Source organism: Lithobates pipiens, unplaced genomic scaffold (genome assembly GCF_037356315.1).
Source record: "Lithobates pipiens isolate NorthernLeopardFrog02 unplaced genomic scaffold, aLitPip1_a1.2 Scaffold_1, whole genome shotgun sequence".
In the NCBI taxonomy this organism is placed as follows: Eukaryota; Metazoa; Chordata; class Amphibia; order Anura; family Ranidae; genus Lithobates; species Lithobates pipiens.
Window position 1 is genome coordinate 50,133,731 of NW_027507685.1, and position 21,061 is coordinate 50,154,791.

General features: G+C 42.3%; 1 protein-coding gene across 5 annotated transcripts in view; it reads left to right on the forward strand.

The window, feature by feature from the left end:
• MBNL3 (muscleblind like splicing regulator 3) overlaps nt 1-21,061 on the forward strand; it is a 195,351-nt gene that overhangs the window by 23,981 nt on the left and 150,309 nt on the right. The window contains exon 1 of one of the 5 annotated variants that reach the window (XM_077493680.1): nt 14,357-14,681. The exons of the other annotated variants lie outside the window; for them this stretch is intronic. The gene's annotated coding sequence lies outside the window, so the exon portion shown is untranslated. Of the gene's footprint in view, nt 1-14,356; nt 14,682-21,061 lie in introns of those variants that run through there. 5 annotated transcript variants of the gene reach the window in all.

Genomic DNA, 21,061 nt, shown 5'->3' on the forward strand with positions numbered 1-21,061 from the left:
GTAATTTTGCCCTTTTATCACCGTAGTTATTAGGAGGGGATGTTGACGGATTGCCTGACTGAAGTGGACCGGTACTGGAATCGGTGGGACAATTCTGTAAGATGCTGCAGTAGGTGGAGATACTTACAAAAAAGACTAATATAGTTAGAGAAAATAATTTTTAATAGGTAGGTATATTGGCGTACCTGAGGCTTCTTTTAAAGCAGTTCTGGGTTGTACCTAGTTGTGTCTGGTTGTACCATGTGTGCTGGGGTGTGACTACACACATAACCAATTTGCAAATTCATGCCCAGCTATTAGACTGCAATTACAGATACTGAAATTGCATACAGATGGGAGCAGAGAGTCTAGAGCTCCTATTATAGCTAGAGTAACTTTATATAGCTAGTCACATTCTAATCATAGGTATGCCTGAAGGGATCCAAATCTAAGCTGTTCTTTCTAGATTTAAAAGAAACTATTTAAAAAATAAAAATAAAAACCCTGAAACCATCAATACAACCAAAATAGCCTAGTTTTCTTTGTCTGGGCAAAACTGGTATGCCGTCCTGTACTGCTCCCTCCGTTCTCTGCATTTTGCTAATTGACATTACGGCTTAAAGAGCAGACCAAGACGGGCTCCAGCGGCATCATGGGACGTGTTCTAGTTCATACACGCTGCACTATATAATGCTGGTGATAAGTGCGCACACTTCAGCAGCATGTAAACTATTCTGCATTTCCTTTGCTGCTTAAAAAAAAGTATATAAATCCCAAAAATAACCTTCTGTTAAACCTACTAATAAAATGTGGTTGTATACATGTCAATCCTGCCAGAAAGCCAGTGAGCGTCTAACTTCGTCTGTCTTCTGAACTGAAATCCCAGCCAATGTTATCCATTTTCAGACAACAAGCTTGTGTGTGTTTGTGTGTGTGTGTGTGTGTGATATACACTCACCGGCCACTTTATTAGGTACACCTTGCTAATATCGGGCTGGATCCCCTTTTGTCTTCAGAACTGCCTCTATTTTGTGGCATAAATTCAACAAGGTGTTGGTAGCATTCCTCAGATTTTGGGCCACGTTGACATGATTGCATCACACAGCTACTGCACATCCATGATGCAAATCTCCCGTTCCTCCACATCCCAAAGGTGCTCTATTGTATTGAGATCTGGTGACTGTGGAGGCCATTGGAGTACCGTGACGTCATAGTCATAGTCATAGTCATGTTCATGAAACCAGTGGTGAGATTTGAGCTTTGTGACATGGTGCATTGTCCTGCTGGAAGGAGCCATCAGTGTTTATTTTTCTAAGATTACTGTATATTGTGTGCGTCTCACATTGGGTTGCAGCAAGAACTTACTATTATTATTATTAATATTAATATCATGATTTGTTTCATTTACACTTGATTATTTTTATTTTCGCACTTTATTCTGACCAGCGCTGTTTTTCAAGGGTTTTTTATATGTATATGTGTGTGTGTGTGTGTGTGTGTGTATGTATTATATTATATTTTTATTTTTTTCTCACAAAAGTGAGTACTAAAATGTAAAGTAGTGAGTGTATAACAGTGTAAATTTGCTGTTCCCTCAAAATAACTCAACACACGGACATTAATGTCTACACCACTGGCAGCAAAAGTGAGTACACCCCTAAGTGAAAGTGGCCAAATTGGGCCCAAACTGTCAATATTTTTTGTGGCCACGATTCTTTTCCAGCACTGCCTTAACCCTCTTCTGCATGGAGTTCACCAGAGCTTCACAGGTTGCCATTGGAGTCTTCTCCCAATCCTCCATGACAACATCGCAGAGCTGGTGGATATTAGAGACCTTGCGTTCCTCCACCTTCCGTTTTGAGCATGCCCCACAGATGCTCAATAGGGTTTAGGTCTGGAGACATGCTTGGCCAGGCCATTACCCTCTGCTTCTTTAGCAAGGCAGTGGTCATCTTGGGGTTATGTTGGAATACTGCCCTGCAGCTCAGTCTCTGAAGGGAGGGGGATCATGCTCTGCTTCAGTATGTCACATTAAATGTCGGCATTGATGGTTCCCACCATGAATTGTAGCTGCCCAGAGTGGGCAGCACTCAAGCATCCCCAGACCATGACACTTCCACCACCATGCTTAACTGTAGGCAAGACCCACTTGTCTTTTTGTACTCCTCACCTGGTTGCCACCACACACTTGACACCATCTGAACCAAATACGTTTTTTCTTGGTCTCATCAGACCACAGGATATGGTTCCAGTAATCCATATCCTTAGTCTGCTTGTCGTTAGCAAACTGTGGGCTTTCTTGTGCAACATCTTTAGAAGAGGCTTCCTTCTGGGATGACAGCCATGCAGACCAATTTTGATGCAGTGTATGGTCTGAGCGCTGACAGGCTGCCCCCTTCAACCTCTGCAGCAATACTGGCAGCACTCATGTCTTTCCCTAAGACAACCTCATATGATGCTGAACACATGCACTTGACTTATTTGGTTCACCATGGCGAGGCCTGTTCTGAGTGGAATCTGTCCTGTTAACCCGCTGTATGGTCTTAGCCAACGTGCTGCAGCTCAGTTTCAGCGTATTGGCAATCTTCTTCTAGCCTAGGCCATCTTTATGTAGAGCAACCAATCTTTTTTTTTTCAGAGTTCTTTGCTATGAGGCTAATTGAGCCCAATTTGGAAATTTTCACGTGGTATACTGACTTTGGTTGACAGTGGTTTAGACATTAATGGCTGTGTGTTGAGTTATTTTAAGGGGACAGCAAATTTACACTGTTATACAAGCTGTACACTCACTACTTTACATTGTAGTAAAGTGTCATTTCTTCAGTGTTGTCACATGAAAAGATATAACAAAATATTTACACATGTGAGGGGTGTACTCACTTTTGTGAGATACTGTGTGTGTATATGTGTGTGTGTGTGTAGATATAGATATAGATCTCTATCTATCTATCTATCTATCTATCTATCTTATCTATCTTATCTATCTTATCTATCTTATCTATCTTATCTATCTTATCTATCTTATCTATCTTATCTATCTTATCTATCTTATCTATCTTATCTATCTTATCTATCTTATCTATCTTATCTATCTTATCTATCTTATCTATCTTATCTATCTATCTATCTATCTATATATATCTCTCTCAGCAATGGGGATTTGCATACAGTTTTATATGCCATATGTTAACTTTTTAAACGCTGATGGAGCAAAGAAGTGTACACAAATGTGCCTCTTTGATATCTTTCTGAAGGAATCCGTTTGACAGGCTCTCAAATCCTGCAAATTATCCTTGGATCTACATTTTTAAATGCCAACGTATCTTTGCATAAGAGATGAGCATACATTTTGTAGTCATTTAACTGCAAGAAATGCATGTGCAAAGCAGTATCGGGATGTTTGAGCTATTGCTTTGATCTGCTTGCACGCATACATATTTTAGTGAATTTGTTTTGATTCGCATGAGGTTAAAAATGTGGTGCTCCAGCTGTGGTTGAACTAGAATTCCCAGCATATAACTTTCAGCACACAAATCAGGCAGGAGTGAAAAAATGCTATAAATGCTGAATTCCAGGAAAACATCTAAATGTGCAAATGAAATGCATGTGCCCCATAACGCAGGAAATTGAGGAGGATGACACCAGTTTCTTCGATTTTATTGTAAGGCTGGGTTCACACTAGTGTGAATTGGTTACCCCGCATCCAAGTCGCATGGTTGACACAGCTCTGGGGCGGATGCGGAGTGGTTTGCAGAAGAGTCCTGTGCGTTTTCTGGTCAGTTTCAGGTCCGAATCCAGCCAAAAATTCGGGCCTAAAACAGAACAAGAATGCACTGGACCCCTGTTGTGAGCCGCTATGCACAGCAGTGTGAACCCAGCTTTAAGGAATACAGTGGTGTCATCTCTACACCCTCAGCCTGCTGATTGGACAGTGAAGGAGCAACAGAAGAGTGATGAGATCATCCTTTGGATCTCTCCTCCCGCCAGGTTACTTTTTGTCGGCACATTTTCGCACAAAACACCTTGGCTCCATGAGCTGCTCCTCCCTGTCGCAGTTTATACAAGGATGTATGGCCAAACCTCTTCCTCCTTCCTTTTTTTTTATTTTTTTTTTTTTTATTCCGTTTTGAATCATAGACGTAAATTTACTAATATTCTTCTGTGACCCAAAGACAACTATAGCCAGCTATTGCCTACACACTCAGTTGCTGGGGCAGATTGTTGCCACTTTCAGATAGGGTCCTGACAGTATTGTAGGGATCCACATGGCTGCCTGATTTACAACTGGCTCTTAATTTCAGCATGATCCTAGGAGCCATAACTAGTTGTATCTGCCCACTCCCCAGCCTGACGCCCCAGTGAGCACTGCAGGATCAGAGCAGGGTGCGTGGACAGTCAGGTGATCTCTCGGTCTTAGAACCAGCATGGGACAGCTGAAGTGTCATACAGATGCTGCAGTATGGAGGTGTGTGTGTGTGTGTGTCCATAATTCTATTTTAAGTGCTGCTGTATAGAGGATTGCAAGAGACCGATACCAAGGTAAATGCAGACACTTATTAATTGCATATAACAAAGCAGAAATAAGTTTTTTTTTTTTTTTTTTTTTTTTTTTTTTTTTTGGACCCCCCCCCCCCCCCCCCCGCTAAAAAATGTGCCCATGTTCTACTTACTCTACTGACACTTTGGACTGTCCCGAGCTTCTTCCTTCTCTATCCATCAGCTCTGATCCTCTTTAAACATTTCTGTCCAATTTCCAAACTCGTTGAGTGAAAAATCTAATATGTTATTACTTATGGCATTGAGGTATGAACATGCACTGCAGACCAGTGTTCATTTTGAAGTCAAATTTCAATTTAGTTGTAGTCTTAGTCTTTTGACTAAAATGGCATTTTAGTTTGTTGTATTTTAGTCATCTCAATTGTTTTTAGTCGACTAAAATAGTATTCATTTAGTCAACTAAAATGTTTTAGTCAACTAAATTAACACTGATGGGCATTGATGAGGTGGCACTGAGGCGGCACTGATGGGCACAGATAGGCAATACAGATGGGCACTGATGGGTGACACTGGGCGTTGATGGGCAGCACTGATAGGTGGCACTGACTGGCATAGCTAATGGGCACTGATTTGTGGCACTTGTGGGCACTGTATTGTTATACTTTTTCTTTATTGTAATCAGGGCACTGATGATTACACCTCTAGACGTCCCCCTGTGAGGAGATGCCGCTTATCAACTCTCCTCACACTGTCAGTTTAAGGCGAGGAGAGCAGATTACCGGCTTCTCCATGTTTACATGTGGCCGGCTATGATTGGACACAGCCAACCACATGGTTAAAGAGCCGCAGACACGGCTCTTTACACAGATCGGGGTTGCGCCATGTTCTACCAACACGGTGTGGCCGCAATCGCCGCACGCCCATTTTCATATGATGGTGGCCCAGAACAAGAGCTGCACCGCCCGCCGTCATTTAACTGCTTGCCTCCCGAGCACTGTCGAAGTGGAACCAAACCTTCCATCCTTTACAGCCACAGAAGCTGCCATCTTAGCCTCTCTCCCACAAACCTTTCATGTTAGATGTCGGCGGCAAACTCTGCCTCTCCCTTCTAGTATATAGAATCCCAGGACAGGAGCTTCCACACTGCATTGCTTATGGCTATTCAGAGCCAGATGGTTATCATTGATGTGAAGTGTAAAATTTTCTGTGAGGGCAAGCATGTTCTTCAAGGCTTGGCATAATCTGTGCCAGTGGTGTAGAGCAGTGTTTCTCAACTCCAGTCCTCAAGGCACCCCACAGGTCACGTTTTCAGGATTTCCCTCAGATGAAATGGCTGTGGTAATTACTAAGGCAGGGAAACTGATCAAATCACCTGTGCAAAACAATGGTAAGCCTGAAAACATGACCTGTTGGCACCTTGAGGACTGGTTTTGAGAAACTGGTGTATGCATATAGGCCTCCCCATTAAGGTTCCAGCTGAATGTTTTGGTTTCAGACCATCCAAAATTGGGACTGAATTCAGTACATACTTTGCCTGGATTTAGCATCCAACAACCGTATACCTTCTTCCTCCCTTTTTTTAATTTTTTGGCTCTAAGGCAAGTGCTCTGTGCCTCAAGCCCGCCCTTTTTGAACCCAGTTGGAGCCTCTGACTCTAATCGTGCTCCTACAAAAAAGAGAAAACACTTTGAAATCCATGTGTCCAACATCTTGCATGGAGATTAGGGGCCGGGCACATGGATTAGGGGAGCGGGACCCCTGTGCCCCTGATGAGCGGGCCGCTACTGGGTCTGACTTATCAACCGAATCGGCAAAGTGACCGGTTTAGTTTTATAAACATGGAGCATAGTATATTTTCACTTCCCATTTTTTTTTTTTTTTTTGCAGTGTGAAAATGCTCAGTGCCAGGCAGGGACGGACTGACCATTTGGGCCACTCCGGCACTGCCCAAGGGCCCCATGCCACTAGGGGGCCCCATCAGGGTTGCCAGCCTCAGTAAGACCAGGGACAGTATGTAAAAAAAATTTGTGGGGTGTTTTTTTTTTTTTTTTTTTTTTTTTTTATATACATCTGTCTCTGAAATGTCCCTTACCAACATCCTTTTGGTCTTAAAATCCAGAGATTATAGCTGCCCCACCTCTCCAGTACCTTCTCAGCCAATAGAAACATGTTTGTGTATACTGTGTGGCCCCATAATCTGATTGCCTGGGGGCCCAATAATCTCCTATTGCCTGGGGGCCCCATGAGTTGTCAGTCCGCCCCTGGTGCCAGGTTCCCAAGTGTACTTTGTCACCTTTTTTGAGACCTGAGACTACAAGTGTTAGTTTCCTCCATAGATTACTGGGGCATGTTCTAATTTTGGCATCCGAAATCTTGCCCTGAAAATCGCTCTGCAACCATTACTGGAGTGCATGTGTGTAGATGGGAAGTGGTGGCAAAGAGGCTGCAGCTGATCAGCAGTACTGAAATGCTCCAAAATATAGAAAAAAAAGTTGACATGAGTAATTCTTTTTAAATGGCCATTGTTTATGATGCATAATTCTTTAGAAAAGTAGATGACATTCTTTTAGGGTTTCAATTTACTTTTTCTGGCCCTAAATGTGATGGGTTGGAGGTAGCTTCATGTAAATGGACACATTTTTAATTTTTTTATTGTTTTAAAACATATGGCCATTATGGGTCTGCTGTCACAATGCAGACTGAGACCGAATGGGTTGTCAGATGTCACAACTGATTGCCTTCAGGGGATCAGGAAGGAATTATTTATTTTTTATTAGTGCTACACCATTTTTTCTTTTTTCTTTTTTTCTTCTGGTTAAACTAAAAGCTTGTGTCCTTCCTTTTTTTTTTTTTTTTTTTTTTTCTTTTTTTCTTTCCCAATCGATAAAGTCCAGATAGAAGCTTCACTCCTCTTAGTACTTGGACCTGGTGATGATGGGTGCTTGAAGTGAATGCCATGGATGTTGCTGTGCAGGAACCCTAACAGTGTCCTGTCATCAGCGCTCCAAAATGATGTGTTTTTAACATAATTATTGTGAAGATGGTGCCACGTAAGTCATAAGAAACTGATGTTTCGAGGCTCGCAGGGTCACTTTCTCAAGGCAATTTGTGACCACTAGTGTTGTAACTGTCTCTATGTAGCTTTTGAGAAAGGGGCCCTGCGAGGCCCCGACACGTCGGTTCCTTATTCATTATATGACACTTTTCACAATAAAAATGTGAAGTGCATCTCTTTGGGGTGCTGGTGACTTTGTATCTTTTTTATCAACCAGACTAAGGTTGATAAACAGGGGACGGATCAGTAATGATCTGCTTGTCCCCGCTGAGCCGGCGGATAACAGGGCGGTGTGCAGGGACCGCCCTATCGGCTCTCCGCTCTCCTCTATGGGGATGGGACGAGCACAGACCGTCTGTCCGTGTTCATCCGATCCGCTCTGCAGACGGATAGAAAAATAGGATTTTCCTCCGTTTGCAGAATCGGACAATTGCGGAGGCGGACGATATCGGGTGTCTGCGGATGTTCATCTGCAGACACCCGCTAGGAATGCATGTATGTCCGTATTTCATCCGCAAACGGATACAGACATAATGTATGCATGTGTGAAAGGGGCCTAACTGTTTTTCTTTGTAACTGATGTGTAAAAAAGGTCAGTTTTTTTTATGTTGCGTTACATTTACAATCATTGTATCTCTTTTGAAGGCTATTTGGTTTAATTTGTTCTATTTCAAGCAAGGGGAAAACCTTAGTAGCTGGGATTGGATTGTTTGCTGTGGGCGACACCTTTTACTTTTCCTCTCCTACAGACTTTAGAACCCAGCCCTATTAATTCAAGTCTAAAAGATGTGCAGACCTGCTCTCCATCTGTTTTGGAGGAAATGAGTCACATATAAGAATTTTTTTCAGGCAGTTGGTCTTTTCTCTTTTTTTTTTTTTTTTTTTTCTCTCAATATGGAAATACTTTTATGGCATTAAGAGTAAAAACGTGTTTGTGTTTTTTTTTTTTTTTTTAGTTTTTTTTATGTGAATCCAAAAGTAGACTACTTGGTTAGTGGCTGGAGTGACTGTTAATACTTGTTATGGGAAATGTCATGCGCTGTGCCATACAGTGTCACCTCGGTGTATATAAAATGGGGAGGTTTCTATATGCCCTTTATATATGTGAGGGGCCTTTTGTATCCCCCTCCAAAAGAAATGGTGTACAAGAGCCCATACACTTCAAAACACAGATAAAAATAACAAACACATGAATGATAAATGAGGGGCACAACTTTCTGGCCTTTGGTTATGGGGCTTATTCAGTGGGTGACATGGTAGCAGCTAAAACCGGAAACCTAGCATTGACCCAAGGGTACAGGGACAATGTAATATTTGTATTATAATTTGTATTGACGAAAGGGAAAGTGCTCATTCCACATCATTGCTGTGGACTGGCCTCCTGGTAGTGACAACAGTGGACCATGCCTGGGCAATGTGTATTGGTGCAGTAGTCTCTATTGGGGTCATGTGACATGGCAACCATTCATTAGCACAACTGGGTGACAGACAGCTGTCATCCCTAAACAGTGTCTGTACAAGGATCTTCATGGCAGGATCATTACAAGTACTTTAAAAGATGTATACTGTATATCAGTGATTCTCAACCAGGGTTTCGTGGAATCCTAGAGTTCCTCCAAAGGTTGCTATGGGGTTCCTTCAGCATTGGGCAATTTCTGCCTCTCAGATAAGTTCCCACTGACACCATTAATCTTTTTAGCTATCTGTAAGGAGGTAATTCTTCCCAATGACCACAAGTGTAAGGACCATTCTTCCCACTGACCATCACACTAATGTATCATGAGTTGTAGATTTCTCATTTTTATCAGGGGTTCCCTGAGACCGGAGAACTATTTAAAGGGTTCCTCTGTGTTGAAAAGGTTGAGAATGGCTGCTGTATATATTTAAAAAGATTGAAAAAAAACATTTGAAATTTCATTACCATATTAAAGCTTATGTGAAATGTTAGTGATTTAGTTCTACTTTAACCGGTTCCCAACCAGCGCACGCCGATGTACGTCGGCAGAATGGCACGGGCAGGCGAATGGGCGTATCTGTACGTCCCTTTAAATTTGGCGGCGTGCTGGTTGGGACCCCCGTGAGTCCGGTCGTGGGTCCCGCAGACATACCCGCGATCGTCTCACGGGCCGCTGAACGAGGAAATGTTGTTGTAAAGCATCTCCCTGTTCTGCCTAGCAACTAGTGACGCTGATCTCTGCTTCATGTGATTGGAGCAGAGATCAGTGTTCACTAAATTAAAGCCCAGCCCCCAACCAACAGTTAGTAACACACCCCTAGGAACACTTAACCCCTACACTGCCACCCACTGGTTAACCCCTTCACTGCCATTTACGCTGTATTTATATAGCAGTGATTGCTGTATAAATGACAATGGTCCCAAAAATGTCCGATGTGTCCGCCATAATGTCGCAGTCACAATAAAAATCGCTGATCGCCGCCATTACTAGTAAAAAAATTTTTTTATAAAAATGCCATAACATTATCCCCTAGTTAGTAAACGCTATAACTTTTGCGCAAACCAATCAATCACTTATTGCAACTTTTTTTTTTTCTTTCTTTTTTTACCAAAAATATGTAGAAGAATACGTATCCGCCTAAACTGAGGGAAAAAAGTTTGTTATAATAAATATCCCCCAAAAATATATACAAAAAAAGGAAAAAATGTGTTTTTTTTTTTTTTTCAAAATTGTCGCTCTATTTTTGTTTATAGCGCAAAAAATAAAAACCGCAGGGGTGATCAAATACCACCAAAAGAAAGCTCTATTTGTGGGGAAAAAAAGGACGTCAATATTGTTTGGGAAGCATGTCACATGACCGTGCAATTGTCAGTTAAAGCGACGCAGTGCCGAATCGCAGAAATTGGTCTGGTCTTTGACCAGCAAAATGGTCCGGGGCTGAAGTGGTTAAGGCAACATTGTCACTTGAACCATTCAGGGCACAATTCCAGTGTCTGATAGTCCGCTCTCTTTCCCAGGAAGGTATACTTGCCTATTCAAGCTCCTTTGCTGCTTAAGGGAGAGCTCATATGTTGGATGGTGTTGAAGCTTACTCGAGTAGAGGACTACATTCAGGGCTGGTGATTGGGTGCTCAGGCCAGAGTACCGTTGCATGGGGCAGGCACGTACATGGAAGCCCCCTGCTCTGTTTGAGCAGCATAACGAGGGCCGTGACAGAGCAGGGAGGCAGTGATTGTAGCAGTAGCCATTGTCACTTTGGCTGATGAAATGACTATTCTTAAACTTAATTTTGTATTCCTTATTCTATTACCATAACATAGACTTTGTACACCTTACTAAGCAATTCACAGCTACTGCCCCTCTATGCCAATCCCGTCACTGGCTTCCACTAGCCCAACATATATGTCCAAGTATATCACCCAAATTGCCCTCTCCACTTCTCCTAAGACATCTTGTTCCCTAGCTCCCTCATTACCTCCTCTCATTCTCTCCGGGACTTCTCCAAAACCCCTCCCATTCTCTGCAACTCCCTACTCCAGTATATTCGTTAGCTTCTACTTGGCGCACTATTAGGGGATTCCTGAAAACAAATTTATTCGGGGAAGCATACCCCTCCTCCACCTAAAAAATAGAAATCTATTTCGGCTACCTGTTATACATCTCCCCCCCCCCCCCCCCCCCCCCCACAGCTATTACCTGTTCACCTCCCTCTCCCTTTAGATTGTAAGCCCTATGAGCAAGGCCTCCCTATTTCTTCAGTAATAAACTGTATTGTAATCATACTGTCTCCCTTTGTACTGTAAAGTGCAAACTGTTGGTGCTATATAAATCCTCTATAATACTGTAATAACCCAATATTTATATAGGGATTATATTAACAAAATAAAGATGTGTGTGTGTGTGTGTGTGTATGTGTATGTATGTGTGTGTGTATATGTATGTATGTATGTATGTATATATATATATATATATATATATATATATATATATATATATATATATATATATATATATATATATATATATATATATATATATATATATATATAATCTCAGACTTCAGTAAACACAGCATAATATGGATTTTAATTTAGTCCTCCAGGACAAGTTCATGTGCTGCATGCTATGGTATACGCACCACGTGCTTATCATTGCTGTCCATATTATGTACACGGCATGAGTCTCCAGTAGCATATAGTGCTTTGTAACTTTGTTTGCAGGGAACACATAAGCATACCTTCAGATAGGAAAAATCCTACCTGTCAGTGCAAGCATTTTCTTTGACTTTTCATGTACTTTTGGTTGTCAGTTTGTTTCTCCTGTGTCTATTTATTTGGATACACTAGAAATTTAAGGGAGTTTTGGGAAAATTGTGATATCGCCCTCTTCTAGCAGCACTTTAATTCACTCATACTGCAGCAGTAGGTAATGGGAAGATCTTCAGTCTCTAAGTGAGAGATTGGGGTAAACCTTCCTGAGGTCTTAAGCCTTCAGTCCTTTTACCAAAAAAGGCCTTGAAAGGGGAACTCTCTCAACAATAACTTCTTGGACAACTTGCTTACTTGTGGAATGCTGGATCCGACATGAAGATGCAATTTTAAGGAAGTCCAGCCTGAGCTTTTAAAGTGGAAGTAAACCCATCGATTTAAACAGTTAAAAATAAAAGGTATGCCGGGAATGCTAACTGCACATTGGCTGTGCTCTCAGCCAAACTATCAAACTATCCAATGGCTGGTGTCATAACGAATCGCATGTGCAGCACCATAGCAGTTGAAGATTAAACCGAGGCAAAGATGGCAGCTTCCTTGGCTGAAAACGATAGGGGCGTTTACTTCCACTTTAAGGCTGGGCTTCTATGGGTCACAGGCGTGCAATTCATTTTGCACTCCTGTGACCGGTTTTCAGCCGAGATTAGTCTGAAGTCCGTTCTTTACTGCCATCAGTCGAGGCAGCGCGTCATCCTGACCTCCCAAGTGTGTATCTGCCAGCTGCCTTGACTGATGAGTCTCAGCGAGACGCCCACTCACCACCCCTCCACAGCTCAGCACTCCAATGAGCATGGAGAAACGGAGAGGAGAGACTTTGACTGGCAGTCAGCAGCTCTCCTCTCGGATCTGTGAAAAAAAAAATCCGTTTCCAGTGCAGAGATGGCAGGGGGACAGCTGCAGTATCGGTCTGATGCTGCATCAACATAGGTAAGTCTGACTATAAATAAAAAAAAAAAAAAAAAAAAAAAAAAAAAACATAATTCTCTTTTTAATTCTTTAATAGGAACTTAAATAGGTTGTAAACCCTAACCAAACAAAAAATAAACAAATAAAACCTGTAAGACAGATGCCGAATGAGCTAGTATACATCGCATACTAGCTCCTTATGAAATTCTTGCCTTAGAACGAAGCCCTGCAGCATCGCCCGCACACCGAGACGCGCTGTGATCTGATGGGGTTGTGGGAGCAGCCGGTTGTGGCACAGGGCCCTGAAAAAACCGGCATGAGTGGCTGTTCCTTCGGAGTGCATATATAGTAAATATCTCCTAAATGGTGTAAGTTTGAGATATTTACAGTACCTACAGGTATGCCTTATTATAGGCTTTCCTGTAGGTACAATTTAAACAGGAAGGCTCAGTTTCAATTTTTAGCTGCACGGGCTGATTTACAATCACTTTAAGTCTGTGGTAGAGTAAAGCATTTTACTTGCCTGATCCTCTGCTCCCCCCCATACTCCAACATTAGGGCAGTAGCCTGATGGAACATGGGGCAGAAGATGCTGTAGGGACAGATCTAGCAGCACAGAGTGGTTGAAAATCGAGTGAATCTACTTTTCCATGCCACCTAGACCTAAACGAGTGGTTATCCCCAAGTTTTCTGGAATTAGGCCACACCCAGTGTTCCGATCATGGTAGCCTTGCCTCCTTTTCCAGGTATAGCGTTGCTGTGCAATGCTTCGGCACCACATATGATCTGCACCATTTCCCTCTTTCTAAATCTGGGCAGTGCAATTCTCCGGGAAGACGTGTGCACTGCTGAAAAAATAATTTTGGATAATTTGTGGGGGTTTTTTATTTATTTTTTCAGGTCATTCGTTATGATTGCAATTTGTAAATTTGAAAAATCCAAAAATAAGAACTAGCTATTAAATTGTAGGTATTGGAATTTCCTTTCAAATTTGGCTGTTGGTCAACTTGACGAATACGAATTTATCCGAAGTTATGAATTATCCGGCATAACGAATTCCGTATCTAAACGTAACTTTGAATATTTTGTTGCGTTCAATAACAGCCAAATTTGAAAGGAAATTCCAATACCTATAATAGTTCAGATTTTGGGGTTTTAGAATTTACAAATATTTGGAAAAATTGGTTAAAGAGGTTTTCGTTAATTTTGGATATTTCAGATTTTTAACAAATTTTGTTAAAGGAATTCTTAATGAAACAAATTGCTCATGCCCATTCTCCGGCCCCACATATGATCTGCACCATTTCCCTCGTCCTAAATCCGGGGGGGGGCAGGGGGTGATATGAAATAAGTCGATGTGAAAACTGGCTAAATGCTAAAACAAATTCCGGTTGTACATGTATGGCGCTCTTGTAGAATTACAAATGGGCTTTGAGAATTCTTTAACTCCATGCTGCACTAGCATGCACACAACAGCCCTGATCATTGCTGTGCCTTGTATAAACACAGGTCACTTGTGGAGATTTATTTCAGCAGAGCTTAAAAATGTATTCCGGGAAAGATTGTATTTTATGGCTGTCCCTAAATGTAGATGGAGAGAGAGGGACTGTGTAACTTGATATGTTCTTGAAAGCTTTGCTGAGGGTAGCATGCTGCAGACATAAGCCGTGTCAATAGGAACTCTATTCAGTCTGTGCAAATAGCCTCGTGACCCATGTGTGATTGGCAGCCTGTACAAGGGAGGGCCTTTCTTTAGAACGAGCTCGCATTTTGGCGGCACTTCTGACTGACTGATTTCCTGACTGCTTTATGTATTTTCTCCCCCTTGGACCGGCAGAGCCTCGTGCAGGCTCGTCGTTCTGGCTTTTGCGGAGTCGTGTGCAACGTAGAACAGGCTGAGAAGATGGTCGATCGTCGCTGTTCTTGCTAATCCTGGGAAAATGCTTACTTGGCTCCTGAGAGGTTCTCGGTTGGGGAAGAGAATGAAGTACGGGATCACTTTACAAGACGATCTGCCAGGTGTGTTGCCGAGGAGAGCAGTTGTGCCTCTGAGCTGAGCGTATCCATGATAAGTTTAGGTGAAAGTACATGTGTTGGGAGGATAATGTGCGTCCGGGTGGGTGTGCGCGCTCCTGGGGGCTGGCCAGACCTCACCTTTTTAACAAAGAGCGCTTTAAGAAAATGTTCCTTGCTTGGATTCTTGGGTGGCTCTGCAGTACGTCCCTTTTTTTTTTTTTTTTTTATTTATTTATTTATTTTTTTAAAAGGGGGACGTTTTCTGAGAATTATGTGGCTGAAGAACGTAGAGGTGAAAGTGTAATGTTACCATCACTCAGTTCTGTGCTTCTCTTCTGTCACACATTGATGGCTTGTGATGAGCCCAGCCCTGCCACGCCACTGTTGGATCCTTCAAGGTCTATTGGAAATATGTGACGCTAAAGCCGCCCATGCACATTGCAATCGTATTGCTCAGTCACTAAAGTTATTTATTTTTAATTTTTTTGTTAAATTTTACAAACCTTTCCAAGCTAGATCCAAACCACTCATACACATTGCATGAAGTTGTACAAAGCCATAATAAGCCATAATTGGAGGAGACATTTGCTGGCCGTACGCAGGTAGATTTTTTATTTTTTGCTAATGAAAGTGCATACAAAAATCTCGCCAGTACATTCGATAATGTATTGACAAATGTTTTTGAAGGTGTTTCAAAATGTTATTTTGCTTTTAACATTCAATTTTTTGATTTGAATGGAATTTCCTGAAGGGAAAAACGCACACGCACTCTATAAATTCATTTGGTCTGAGAAACTTTTTCTGTCCCGCAATTTAAAATTTTCTCACCAGTATGTCTGAAAATGCTAGTGTATGGGCAGCTTAGGGGGGCTTGTTTCCCACCATCACCATTGAGCTGTGTTTTTCTGCACATACCCTGTTTCCCCTAAAATAAGACCTAGTGTGATTGTCGGTGATAGCTGCAATAAAAGCCCTACCCCCCAAATAAGCCCTAGTTAAAGTCCTTGTAGGTCTTCTTTTCAGGGTAGGGCTTATTTTTGAGGAAACCGAGTAGGGCTTATTTGGGTGGTAGGGCTTATATTGCAGCCAACACCGACAATCACGCTAGGTCTTATTTTAGGGGAAACAGGGTAGTAGTTTTCTATGTGCCCTGTTCACACCATACATGTGCAGAAAAGCACAGAACAGACGTGTTGTGAACAAGCCATGAATGTTTTCATTCGATTTCAGCAGTCTTCAGCGATTTCATGACATCTGTGGCATGTGTATGACTTAACCAATGTTGGGAATCCGTTGATTTGCGTGGTATCGTTTCTGTTCTTATTGTACAATGTTGTACAACTATGCATATGGTGATATAAATACCCTACAGTCAATGCATAGGAAAACGGGAATGTAAGAAATGAATTGTAGGTGTGTGTGGTCAGCCAAGGCCAAAGGAAGCTGACAAAGGATTGGAAGCCAACACAGATGGTGGTGGAAAACATCAGCCAGAGAAACTCGCTGAGTTGTGTGATACTAGCACATCAACCTCCCCTTACAGTACTACCTCTGCTCAAACCAGTGGCGTAGGGTTTTCTTTTAAGAAATGCATCCAATGAATTGTATAATTAGTAGGAAACAACATTGTATAATTGGATATGTCTCGTGCATTTACTTAATTTACCAGAATGATTTTTATGCACAGTGCTACTACTATCTAGTAACCTCTCCATACCTTTTTACCCAAGAGAAACCCTTCAAATTTTCAGGTCTCAGGGAACCCTTGCTAAAACCAATTTGTGGGAAGCATGCAAGCGTGTGGTCCGAATGCCACCCTTGTAGACAATTAATAAAAGATCATTGATGTCATGCAGCTGACTCTAAATGCCATTGACCCCAAAACGATGCTGACACTTTCCAATTGAGAGGTCAGTTAGCCACAGTTCAAGTAACTCAAACTTCCAGGGCATTTGTCTGCAAACTGAAATGATTTGCTTGTGGCCCTGAGACAATATTCCCCCCTCTGACACCCACAATGGGCTACTGTTCCTCCTACTACACCAGAGATGGGGCTTAACATCCTTCCCTAATATCAGGGCACTATTCCTTCCACTGGCACCGACAGTGGGGGGGGGGGCACTATCCCTTCCACTGGCACAGACAGTGGGGGGCACTATTCCTTCCAGTGGCACCGATTTGGGGGGGGGGGCACTATTCTTCCTCCTCCTACTAACCACAGGTACTATGTAATTCTTTACTCTCGACCTCCAAGCCCAAGGCATTTTATATTTTCACTGGCCAAAGTCTGGCCCCCCTAATATCTGAACAGTAAACAGATCCTTTGTTTTAGAATGTTTATAGACCCCTGCTGTAGAGGAACCCTTGTTGATGATGACTATGGGTACAATAGCAATGCAGGATACCATTGGACGGGCACAAGATCTTTTTAGATTTCAAATTCTATATTCTAAAAGCTAGGGCTCCATTACTACTATAACGAAAAGCACATTCACGGATTAGCATATGTCAGCCACTTATGTATAAATAGTAACATGTGTATGTGTTGGCTTTATCTCCGTACTGAATCCATATAGACACGTGTGCATGCTTATATGCAAAAGGTCTGCCTGCTTGGCTTCAAATGCAAAAAAAAAAAGTGCATCATATAAATGCACAGCATGTCGGAGCATGTGTTAAGGATTTACCACCATATGTAAGCTGTAAAAAAAATGTAATATATACAGAATTTTTTTTTATTAAGGTAGAGCAGAGAGCAGTAATGATGTGCAACCCCTAAAATCCAACCCGAGTTTGGTTTCCAGTTGTGCGGTCAGTTAAGAGGATTTCTGATTGGATGACTCCAGTTACTGCACTTTGCACCTAGCTCTTTGACTTCTACAAACTCTTATCAATTATAAATCTCATACATACATTTTTGTACCCAACTTTGTGTGCTTGCATTGTGTGGTGTCGGTGGAGTTAACTACTTCAGTGTAGGACGCGCAGTCACAGGGGTTAATCAGATTACCAGTGAGGGTTAATGAGAGTATCTTGTGCCTTGTAAACGCAGAGGTGCTTGGAGAAGCCTTGTCTGTTGTTTTGTGTCATAGAAGCGGCTCGGCAGGAGGAAGTGTGACGGTGAGATCCAGTGAAACACTGCTGTGTGTGAGGCCACAGCTGGGTGGGTAGTCTCACTTCCTCTTCTTTCATTCTGTTTACAGCGGGGAAAATGTGAGCTCTTTCAGGTGTGCGTTTTTTCGTTTCTCCTTTATGGAATGTACGTGAAGCTGAACAGCAGGCAATACTGACTTTTTCATTTAAATATATTCCTCAATAGCCATAAAAAAAATGTAAAGCCACTTTGTGCAACAAATTCCTTTGCAAACCCAGATATCGCCTTTTAAAACTAACAGTGACATCATTACTGTGCTATATAGCCTGCGCAGGGCTATGGCAGGGGCTAAGCAGGTCCACCCATTACAGGCTGCCAGCAGAAAACTAAAGGAGGGGGCAGAGACCAGACCAATCACCCTGCACAAGATGAGGGAGCAGCAGTCACTGGTCCTTATTACCAAGGCTCCAGACAACATTTCACAATTGATTACTGCACAGATCTGGAAGAAATGCACAAAGCAAATCAAAATTCAAGAAGCATGCACATGGCTTTTGTATTTAGGCAAGCCGTGTGCAGGAACTCATAGGAACCAATCAGAAACTAACATTCATTGTTCTGACGACTCTGTACTGAAAGGTGAAATATAATTGGTTTCTATGAGCCCCTGTATGGTGTGGGGCTTTTTTTTTTTTTTTTTTTTCTTTTTTTTTTTTTTTTTTTCTTTAACCACTTAAGCCCCAGACCAATTTGCAGCCAAAGGACCAGGCCCCTTTTTGCCATTCGGCACTGCGACGCTTTAACTGACTTTTGTGAGGCTGTGCGACGTGGCTCCCGAACAAAATTGGCATCCTTTTTTTTTCCCACCACAAATAGAGCTTTCTTTTCGTGGTATTTGATCACCCCTGCGTTTTTAATTTTTTGCGCTATAAACAAAAATAGAGCGATAATTTTGAAAAAAATATTTTTTACTTTTTTGCTATAATATCCCCCAAAAATATATTAAAAAAAACATTTTTTTCCTCAGTTTAGGCCAATATGTATTCTACATATTTTTGGTAAAAAAAAAAAAAAATCACAATTGGTGATTGGTTTGCGTAAAAGTTATAGCGTTAATAAAAATTTTATAAAATTATCCCCTATTTTGTAAATTATATATTTTTTTGACTGCTACATTATGGCGGACACATCGGACATGTTTGACAAATTTTTGGGACCGTTGTCGTTTATACAGCAATAGGTGCTATTTAAATGCACTGATTCCTGTGTAAATGACACTGGCAGCGAAGGAGTTAACTCCTCCCACTAGTAGTTAATGTGTGTGTGTGTGTGTGTGTGTGTGTGTGTGTGATTTGTGCGTGAATAGACAGAGCAGTGGCTTCGTAGCAAGCCTGCTTGGGTGCCCCCATAGCAAGGTGCTTGCTTTGGTGTGCAGTTAGCAGAACAGAGGGTCAGGAGACCCAGCGGGGGGACCCGAGAAGAAGAGGATTGGGGCTGATCTGTTCAAAACCATTACATAGACCAGGTAAGTATAACATGTTTGATTTACAATTTTAAAATACAATTGCCTTTTACTATTGATTTAAGAATGCTAGGGCCTTAGGCATGCAAATGTGCCAGCGTGTGCCAATATACCCTGCCAGACTGATCTTTACAATGCCCAAATACTATTTGTCTCGGGAGGGGGGGGGGGGGGGGGTGGGCGCAGTGCATACAGGGAGGGAGGTTGCATACAGGGATGGTGACATTTTATACATGGAGGGGGCAGTTTGTTCAGGGAGGGTGGCAATGTGGACCGTGCGCACGGGGAGGGAGGAAATGTGTACCAGCTTGCACTGCTATCAATAGTCCCTGTTTCTTTCCTACGCTATCTAAAAAAATTAAATAAAATAAAAGTTTGGCTTTAAATACACTTTATTATTTAATTGCATAGCATCCAGACACACCTTTCCAGTGCACCTGTGTTGCATCTCACCAACACGTGGTAACACACTGTGCTGCAGAAAAATGTACACGTGATTTTGTGATCAGTTGTTTATAATGAAACATGTCCGCGCTCTCAGCTTCATTAACATGTTTGTTTCGCCCTCATAGAGAAATTCTCAGCTGGCCCCACTTATCATGGTGGATATTTTGGTGGCATGTGGCCCTTTTCAGCTTGGCTCTGCTCCAACCTGGTGGGAATTCTGTTGATCTGTGAACCCTCCTAAAAGATGTATATTTGTGACATTGGAGTGCCCACTAATTCTTGAACTTTAAAGTAGTGCTAAGGGGTTAGTACATTTGTAGATTTAAAGAAACACTTACCTGTTGTCCTTATCACCAAAGCTGAGACCTCCATGATCCGCGGGGGGCCAAAGAGATCGTCAGGCCAGGAGAGCAATAGGCTCCTGTAGCTGTCTGGCAGGAAGAAGCGGGGCGTAGCTTGTTGGGCACTGTGTGTTGAATGGATGCACACAGCTTAGACGGGGAGAGCGCAACCAACTAGGCAAAGGAGACCCCCGCAAACAAGATGGGGGCAGGATTTTGGGGACCAGCCAGGTGACCAAAAATGTTGGGTGTTTGTGTTTGTTTTTTTTTTTTTTGGGGGGAAACGTACAATATTCTATGTAAGTGTGGACTGCCCAAACTACAAAACTAACACCCGTTTCACATGGGGCGGTGGCGGTTAAAAGCTGCTATTTTTAGCGACACTTTACTGCCAATTTCACAGCATTATTGGCCGCTACTGGGGCGCTTTTAAACCCCCACCCTGCTAGCGGCTGAGAGGGTTAAAAGTACAGCAAAGCACTGCTGCAGCTGTGCTATGCCGGCGGTATAGCTGTGCTGCCACATTGATTGCAATGGGCAGGAGAGGTGTATAAAGAAGCTGCTAGCAGGACTTTTTTTTTTTTTTTTTTTTTTTTTTTTACTGTCCTGCCAGCGCACCGCTCCAGTGTGAAAGCCCTCGGAGCTTTCACACTGTAGACACAGCAACGCCTCTCTCAGGGCGCTTTGCGGGCGCTATTCTTAGAGATGTAGCCCCTGCAAAGCACCCCGGTGTGAAAGGGGTCTAAAAAAAAAATACATTTTGTATCTCATTAAGGGGAAGCTTGGTGTATTTTTAGTAAGCATATCATTTTAACCACTTCAATACAGGGCATTTTCTCTCCCTTCCTGCCCAGGCTAATTTTTAGCTTTCAGACTTTGAATTACAATTGCGCGGTCATGCGAAGTTGTACCCAAATAAATAACATTTTGATTTCCCCCGTGCTATAAACAAAAATAACAGTTTTGGAGAAAACACTAT